The sequence below is a fragment of the Pseudophryne corroboree genome, chromosome 9 (assembly GCF_028390025.1).
Source record: "Pseudophryne corroboree isolate aPseCor3 chromosome 9, aPseCor3.hap2, whole genome shotgun sequence".
Taxonomy (NCBI): Eukaryota; Metazoa; Chordata; class Amphibia; order Anura; family Myobatrachidae; genus Pseudophryne; species Pseudophryne corroboree.
The window spans coordinates 396393767-396403341 of NC_086452.1; positions in this window are offsets into that span (position 1 = coordinate 396393767).

Below are 9575 nucleotides of genomic sequence, written 5' to 3' on the forward strand. Positions count from 1 at the left end.
ACCACCTTTGGGAGAAACTGGGGACGAGTCCTCAATTCTGCCCTATCCATATGGAAAATCAGATAAGGGCTTTTACAGGACAAAGCCGCCAATTCTGATACTCGCCTGGCAGAAGCCAAGGCCAATAACATAACCACCTTCCACGTGAGATATTTCAGATCCACGGTTTTTAGTGGTTCAAACCAATGTGATTTTAAGAAACTCAACACCACGTTGAGATCCAAAGGTGCCACAGGGGGCACAAACGGGGGCTGAATATGCAGCACTCCTTTAACAAATGTCTGAACTTCAGGTACTGAAGCTAGTTCTTTTTGAAAGAAAATCGACAGAGCCGAGATCTGTACCTTAATGGAGCCCAGTTTTAGGCCCATATTTACTCCTGCTTGCAGGAAATGCAGAAATCGACCTAGTTGAAATTCCTCCGTTGGGGCCTTTTCGGCCTCACACCATGCAACATACTTCCGCCATATGCGGGGATAATGAGTTGCTGTGACCTCTTTCCTGGCTTTAATAAGCGTAGGAATGACTTCCTCCGGAATGCCCTTTTCCTTCAGGATCCGGCGTTCAACCGCCATGCCGTCAAACGCAGCCGCGGTAAGTCTTGGAACAGACAGGGCCCCTGCTGTAGCAGGTCTTGTCTGAGCGGCAGAGACCACGGGTCCTCTGAGATCATCTCTTGAAGTTCCGGGTACCACGCTCTTCTTGGCCAATCCGGAACCACGAGAATTGTGTTTACTCCTCGCTTTCTTATTATTCTCAATACCTTTGGTATGAGAGGTAGAGGAGGGAACACATAAACTGACCGGGTACACCCACGGTGTCACTAGAGCGTCCACAGCTATCGCCTGAGGGTCTCTTGACCTGGCGCAATACCTCTCTAGTTTTTTGTTTAGGCGGGACGCCATCATGTCCACCTGTGGACGACCCCATTGTTTTACAATCATTTGGAAGACTTCTGGATGAAGTCCCCACTCTCCCGGGTGGAGGTCGTGCCTGCTGAGAAAGTCTGCTTCCCAGTTGTCCACTCCCGGGATGAACACTGCTGACAGTGCTAGTACATGATTCTCCGCCCATCTGAGAATTATTGTGGCTTCTGCCATTGCCATCCTGCTTCTTGTGCCGCCCTGTCGATTCACATGGGCGACTGCCGTGATGTTGTCTGACTGGATTAGCACCGGCTGGTGTAGGAGCAGGGATTTTGCTTGACTTAGGGCATTGTAAATGGCCCTTAGTTCAAGAATATTTATGTGAAGGGCAGTCTCCTGACTTGACCATAGTCCTTGGAAGTTTCTTCCCTTTGTGACTGCCCCCCAGCCTCGTAGGCTGGCATCCGTGGTCACCAGGACCCAGTCCTGTATGCCGAATCTGCGGCCCTCCAGAAGATGAGCACTCTGCAGCCACCACAGAAGAGACACCCTGGTTCTTGGGGACAGGGTTATCAAGCGATGCATCTGAAGATGCGATCCGGACCACTTGTCCAACAGGTCCCACTGAAAAATTCTGGCATGGAACCTGCCGAATGGAATTGCTTCGTAAGAAGCTACCATCTTTCCCAGGACCCGCGTGCAGTGATGCACCGATACCTGTTTTGGTTTTAGGAGGTCTCTGACTAGAGAAGACAACTCCCTGGCTTTCTCCTCCGGGAGAAACACTTTTTTCTGGACTGTGTCCAGAATCATTCCCAGGAACATTAGACGTGTCATGGGGACCAGCTGTGACTTTGGGATATTCAGAATCCAGCCGTGCTGGCGCAGCACTTCCTGAGATAGTGCTACTCCCACTAACAACTGTTCCTTGGATCGTGCCTTTATTAGGAGATCGTCCAAGTATGGGATAATTAAAACTCCCTTTTTTCGAAGGAGTATCATCATTTCCGCCATAACCTTGGTAAATACCCTCGGTGCCGTGGAGAGTCCAAACGGCAGCGTCTGGAATTGGTAATGGCAATCCTGTACCACAAATCTGAGGTACTCCTGGTGAGGATGGTAAATGGGGACATGCAGGTAAGCATCCTTGATGTCCAGGGATACCATGTAATCGCCCTCGTCCAGGCTTGCAATAACCGCCCTGAGCGATTCCATCTTGAACTTTAATTTTTTTATGTATGTGTTCAAGGATTTCAAATTTAAAATGGGTCTCACCGAACCGTCCGGTTTCGGCACCACAAATAGTGTGGAATAGTAACCCCGGCCTTGTTGAAGTAGGGGTACCCTGATTATCACCTGCTGGGAATACAGCTTGTGAATCGCTGCTAGCACCGCCTCCCTGTCTGAGGGAGCAATCGGCAAGGCAGATTTTAGGAACCGGTGGGGTGGAGCCGCCTCGAATTCCAGCTTGTATCCCTGAGATACTATTTGAAGGATCCAGGGATCCACCTGTGAGCGAGCCCACTGATCGCTGAAATTCATGAGGCGGGCCCCCACCGTACCTGGCTCCGCCTGTGGAGCCCCACCGTCATGCGGCGGACTTGGAAGAGGAAGCGGGGGAGGACTTTTGTTCTTGGGAACCTGCTGTTTGCTGCAGCCTTTTTCCCCTACCTCTGCCTCTAGACAGAAAAGACCCTCCTTTTCCCCGCTTGTTTTTCTGGGTCCGAAAGGACTGAACCTGATAAAATGGCGCCTTCTTAGGCTGTGAGGGGACATGGGGTAAAAATGCTGACTTCCCAGACGTTGCTGTGGAAACTAGGTCGGAGAGACCATCCCCAAATAATTCCTCCCCTTTATAAGGCAAAACTTCCATGTGCCTTTTGGAATCTGCATCTCCAGTCCACTGGCGAGTCCATAAGCATCTCCTAGCAGACATGGATAATGCACTTACTTTAGATGCCAGCCGGCAGATTTCCCTCTGTGCATCTCTCATGTATAAGACTGAGTCTTTGATATGGTCAATTGTTAGCAGAATCGTGTCTCTGTCTAATGTGTCAATATTTTCTGACAGTTTATCTGACCACGCAGCGGCAGCACTGCACATCCATGCTGACGCAATAGCTGGTCTAAGTATAATGCCTGAGTGTGTATATACAGACTTCAGGATCGCCTCCTGCTTTCTATCAGCAGGTTCCTTAAGGGCGGCCGTATCCTGGGACGGTAGTGCCACCTTTTTAGACAAACGTGTGAGCGCTTTATCCACCCTAGGGGGTGTTTCCCAACGTAACCTATCCTCTGGCGGGAAAGGGAACGCCATTAGTATCTTCTTAGGAATTACCAATTTCTTATCAGGGGAAGCCCACGCTTCTTCACACACTTCATTTAATTCATCTGACGGGGGAAAAACTACAGGTAGTTTTTTCTCCCCAAACATAATACCCTTTTTTGTGGTACCTGGATGTAAATCAGAAATATTTAACACCTCTTTCCTTGCCTCAATCATGCAGTGAATGGCCTTAACGGGCATTAAATTTGACTCATCGTCGTCGACACTGGTGTCAGTATCCGTGTCGACATCTACTTGTGCCATCTGAGATAGCGGGCGTTTCAGAGCCCCTGATGACTTTTGAGACACCTGGACAGGCACGAGCTGAAGACTCGGCTGTCCCACAGTCGGCATGTCGTCAAATTTTTTATGTAAGGAGTCTATACGTTCACTCATTTCCTGCCATAAACTCATCCACTCAGGTGTCTGCCCCCCAGGGGGTGACATCCCTGCTAAAGGCATCTGCTCCCCCTCCACATCATTATCCTCCTCAAACATGTCGACACAGCCGTACCGACACATTCCACACACACAGGGAATGCTCAGAGGACAGGACCCACAAAAAGCCCTTTGGGGGGACAGAGTAAGAGTATGCCAGCACACACCAGAGCGCTATATATATACAGGGACTAACTGAGTTATGTCCCTAATAGCTGCTTTTCAATAAAATATATATACTGCCAAATTTAATGCCCCCCCTCTCTTTTCCCTCTTACTGGTACTGTAGATTGCAGGGAAGAGCCAGGGAGCTTCCTTCCAGTAGGAGCTGTGAGGGAAAAATGGCGCCAGTGTGCTGAGGAGATAGGCTCCGCCCCTTTTTCGCGGCCTATTCTCCCGCTTTTTATGGAATTCTGGCAGGGGTATTTACCTCATATATAGCCCCTGGGGCTATATATTGAGGTATTTTAGCCAGCCAAGGTGTTTTTATTGCTGCCTCAGGGCGCCCCCCCCCAGCGCCCTGCACCCTCAGTGACCGGAGTGTGAAGTGTGTGAGAGGAGCCATGGCGCACAGCTGCAGTGCTGTGCGCTACCTTGGTGAAGACTGAGTCTTCATGCCGCCGATTTTCCGGACCATCTTCTTGCTTCTGGCTCTGTAAGGGGGACGGCGGCGCGGCTCCGGGACCGAACATCAAGGCTGGGCCTGCGGTCGATCCCTCTGGAGCTAATGGTGTCCAGTAGCCTAAGAGGGCCAATCCGGCTGCAAGCAGGCGAGTTCGCTTCTTCTCCCCTTAGTCCCTCGCTGCAGTGAGCCTGTTGCCAGCAGGTCTCACTGAAAATAAAAAAATCTAAGACTATTACTTTCTAAGAGATCAGGAGAGCCCCTAGTGTGCATCCAACCTCGGCCGGGCACGAAATCTAACTGAGGCTTGGAGGAGGGTCATAGTGGGAGGAGCCAGTGCACACCAGGTAGTCTAAGATCTTTCTAGAGTGCCCAGCCTCCTTCGGAGCCCGCTATTCCCCATGGTCCTTACGGAGTTCCCAGCATCCACTAGGACGTCAGAGAAAAGTGCTGAAAAAGTCGGCTTATACTCGAGTATATACGGTAATTACGGAGAACATAGCAGCTAAGGGTTGGTCTATGGCTATGCAGACTGGTCACAGCAGTAGCTGCTCAGACACCATGGGCTGGATTCAAATGATATCGCACCCGCTATCTCCCGTCTAAAGTGACAGGAGATAGAGGGGCAACATTCAAACGTGCCCCGCTAGCGCACTCAATCCATCCTGATTTAGGAGTGTCAAGGACCTAAACCCGACTACAGTAATGGGCGCGATCGTGAAGAGACCCGTTTGGGCGCTGAGTCGGCAGTAACATTAGTATACCGCCAGCGGGCGGGATGGAGGGTTGAACATTTGAATCCGGCCCCATGTCTTTGCAGGTACGATCAGGCAGCCATCAGTGGATACACGCCTCAGAAACGGCCATGACACGCCTGTGTTTTCCCAACCACTCCCCTTAAACTTCCTGTTAACACCTCCAATCGGCCACTTCCTGTCAATCACTCTGCAACAAAGTTCTCAGTGCGAGTAGGATCACAGCGGCACCCTCGCGCATGTGCATTGCTATTACAGCACATGCGCAGTTTGCCAATAATCGCTCTATTGCATGAACATTGGCCATTGCGTACAAACATGAATTAGGCCCCAAGAGGATTAGAGGTGCTGATGGGAGAGACAGGCACAAAAGCACACTGGTGGCAGGGATATCGCTAGGAGTGAACGAGGAAAGAGGGTCCTGCCCGTGAGGGCTTAAAGACACGACAGGGAATAAGGATCCAGGAGAGTAATCTACACTTTTGGGAGTCCATGAGGATACAGAAGTCTCCTAAAGGGGGGTGCACACGGAGGGATCGGTGCTTAATTTCTAAGCAATCTGACCAGATTGCTTATAAATTAAGCATGGATCTCTTCGTGTATATGCCCATAGCAATAACGATGCGCGGCGCTATCGCCGGCTCTAGATTTGGCATGCATGCCAAATCTAGTGATCGCTCATTTCACTGCTGGGTGAAATGAGCACCCCCCCCCCCCGCGCTAGATCGCTCGGCACACATCTGCCCCGTGTGCTTAAGCATGTATGGCACCATGTGTCTATATGCGTTTTCATTCACCCTTTCTTTGGTCAATATAAAGATATACCTCTCAACTGTCATGATTTTGGCAGGATAGTCATGATTTAAGGATTAGGTCTGAGGTTTTGGTGGATTCTTAAATTGTCTGCATAGAGAGGAACACAGGACAGGTGGTATTCAGTTTGCCGGCTTTTGGGATCCCGGAGCACAGTATACCGGCGCCGGAATCCCGACACCCGGCATACTGACAACTTTTCTCCCTCCTGGGGGTCCACTGCCACCCTGGAGGGAGAATAAATAGCGTGGCCCACAAGGACATTTGCGCTCGCCCAGCTGTCGGTATGCTGGCGGTCAGGATCCCAGCGCCGGTATGCTGGCCGCCGGCATACCATGCTACACCCCACAGGACAGCTTAGGGTGCATACACACTAGGCGATATCACGTATGAACCGGCCGATATCAGCCAGTTCAGAACGATATTGTCTAATGTGTACGTGATGCGCACTACCACCGGTCGTCTGTGACACCGCCCTTGCATGCAGGTCCGATGGGTGATATCACAGACAAGGGCCATGCTGTGTAAGGCAGCATGGCCGCCCCCGACACCGGTAAGTGTGTTTGCACTGGATGTTGGGTCCCGTTGCAGACGACATCACATTGTTTGTGATGTCGTCTTAGTGTGTACGCAACCTTAGTGTTGACAAGGAAACAGCCTCATAGCAGCATGGCCATGCCCACTGTCTCAATACAGTGATCCGATATGTTGGGAGTAATGACACAGGGGCAACTATAAAATGTTGCTATTGGCAAGGCTTCCCATCCGAATTATGGGCCTCCTGACAAGGTTTGATGTTTTTTCACCATTGTTAAGAAACAATCAATGGTTGTGCCGGGATCCGGTCCGAAGATCGGCAGTGCACAGGTCGACAATGTTAAGGTCAACCACTATAGGTCGACATGTTTTCAAGGTCGACAGGGTTTCTAGGTCGACATGTCAAAAGGTCGACATGAGTTTTTCACTTTTTTTCCTTTTTTGAACTTTTTCATACTTAACGATCCACGTGGACTACGATTGGAACGGTAATCTGTGCCGAGCGCAGTGAGGCACTTTGCCTGAAGCATGGCGAGCAAAGTGAGCCATGCGAGGGGACACGGTGCACTAATTGGGCTTCCCGGTCACTGTACAGAGAAAACGACACCCAAAAAACATGAAAAACTCATGTCGACCTTTTGACCTGTCGACCTAGAACATGTCGACCTAGAAACCCTGTTGACCTAAACATTGTCGAACTAGACACTGTCGATCTAATGATCCACACTCGGTTGTGCCATCTATGATTAGTCAATATGCATAATGGGGCACAGCCACCTTGTATTTTCCCATCATTAGTGAAAAACAGTCACCCCATGTCCATCAGACCATTGATGGTCTGGTCCATGACCAACTGAACTCTAAAGAGGAGGACGTGGTCGCATTAGTCAGTGAAAGCCCTTCTGGAGTTAGTTGCAACTGTGTTTAAAAAAAAACAAAACCTGTTTGTGCAAGCTGGGCAGTATCCATAGTTGCCAAATTCTGCTTATAACAAGCAGAATAGGGCTTGGTTGTTTGTCAATTTGCTTTTTTTTTTTTGTAATGGTTGCTTGTTTTTGGGCTTATTATGGGCCTATTTTAGACCTGATCGCAGCAGCAAATTTGTTCTCTAATGGGCAAAACCATGTGCACTGCAGGTGGGGCAGATGTAACATGTGCAGAGAGAGTTAGATTTTGGCGAGTTATTTTGTTTCTGTGCAGGGTAAATACTGGCTGTTTTACACTGCAATTTAGTTTTCAGTTTGAACACACCCCACCCAAATCTGATACTCCTTTCACATCGCACAAATAACCCGGTATCACGGGTCAGTGGAGGTTATTCCGAGTTGTTCGCTAGCAGATTTCGTTTGCTGCGCTGCGATCAGGCAAAAATCCGGCACTTCTGCGCATGCGGCGCAATGCGCACGCGCGTCGTACTATTACAACGAACAATGTCGTTTCACACAAGATCTAGCAAAGCTTTTCAGTCGCACTGCTGGCCGCAGAGTGATTGACAGGAAGAGGGCGTTTCTGGGTGTCAACTGACCGTTTTCAGGGAGTATTCAAAAAAACGCAGGCGTGCCAGGAAAAACGCAGGCGTGGCTGGGCGAACGCAGGGCGTGTTCGTGATTCAAAACAGGAACTGAACAGTCTGAAGTCATCGCAAGCACTGAGTAGGTCTGAAGCTACTCTGACATTGCACAAATTTTTTTGTAGCCGCTCTGCGATCCTTTCGTTCGCACTTCTGCTAAGCTAAAATACACTCCCAGTGGGCGGCAGCATAGCGTTTGCACGACTGCTAAAAACTGCTAGAGAGCGAACAACTCGGAATGAGGTCCAGTGTGCAGTGTGAAAGGGCCATGTCCGAATTCCCGGGTCGCCTGACCTGGTAATTCAACCCGGGTAATAAGAAGGGTTATTTCCGGGTTGAATACCGGGTCAGGCGCAGTGTGAATGGGTTGCCGGGTCGATGCGAGCCAGCAAGCAGTCTCCAATGCCGGATCCCACTCGGGAAGGACCCGTTTCCAATTTCCGGGTGGGATCCAGCATTGGAGAAGTGAAAACGGTATGACTCTCCCTGCACATGTTACATCTGCCCCACCTGCAGTGCAACATGGTTTTACATAGTAACATAGTATCTAAGGTTGAAAAACGACAATTGTCCATCGAGTTCATCCTATTTGTGGTCTCCTATGCACGATTATTTTGTAGAAAATTTTGACTGAAGTTGATGACTGCCGTTACGTTTAACCCCTCTTTTTTATAATAACCATAGTGCGTGACTATGCCCCGTAACCCTGGATATCCTTATCCATTAGGAATTTATCTAACCCATTCTTAAAGGTTTTGCCCATTAGAGAACAAATTTGCTGCTGCGATCAGGTCTGAATTAGGCCCTATTTTTTTTTTGCTGCTTGTTTTTGGGTTTTTGTTTTTAGGTACCACTGGCACTGACCATCAGAGATAATTAGTTATTCATCCATTCATTCAACACAGATCCTCACAAAGACATAGGTGTAAAGTTGTGGATGAATAGATGAATTTGGGGGTCTTAAACTGTGTAAAATGGCTGTTCTAAGCATTTTTGTAAAACAGTGAAAAATGTTAGTAAGCGTTTTTCTGCAAACTAAGGGCCTAATTCAGGTCGCATCAACCGTAATTTAGGCAATGGGACCCCCGCGCGCACGTCCCGTCCCAGTTAATGTGGTTGGACCACTTTAACTGCGAATGCCTCCGCCTGATTGACAGGCAAAGGCGTTTACGGGGTGGGCGGGGCCAGGGAAACGGGGGCGTGTCGGCAGCATTTTCAGGGCTGCTGCGTGTCATCACCAGTTTCTGTGATCACGCTGTAATTGCGGCATGATCACAATTACAGTGTGGTCGCAGTGGGTGGGCGATGGGTAGCATGCTGGACGGCCTTGCCCTTCGATGGGTGGCCCCCAGCATGCGATTGAAAGGATTGCAGATTCTGCTAAAAAGCAGAATCTGCAATCCTTACTGAATTAGGCCCTAAGGGGGTTATTCAGAGTTGTTTGCAGAATTTGCCATTTTAGCAAAATCTGTGACCACTAAAATCGTATGCTGAGGGCCGCCCAGCACAGGGCATGTATGGCACCGCCTCGTGATGCGATCTCAATTTAATTGCGATCACATCACAAAAACCTCTAATAGAGGTTGACTCCTGCCTACACAGCATGGCTGAAAATGCAGGAGCTCCGACGCCATGTTTCCGATTGCAG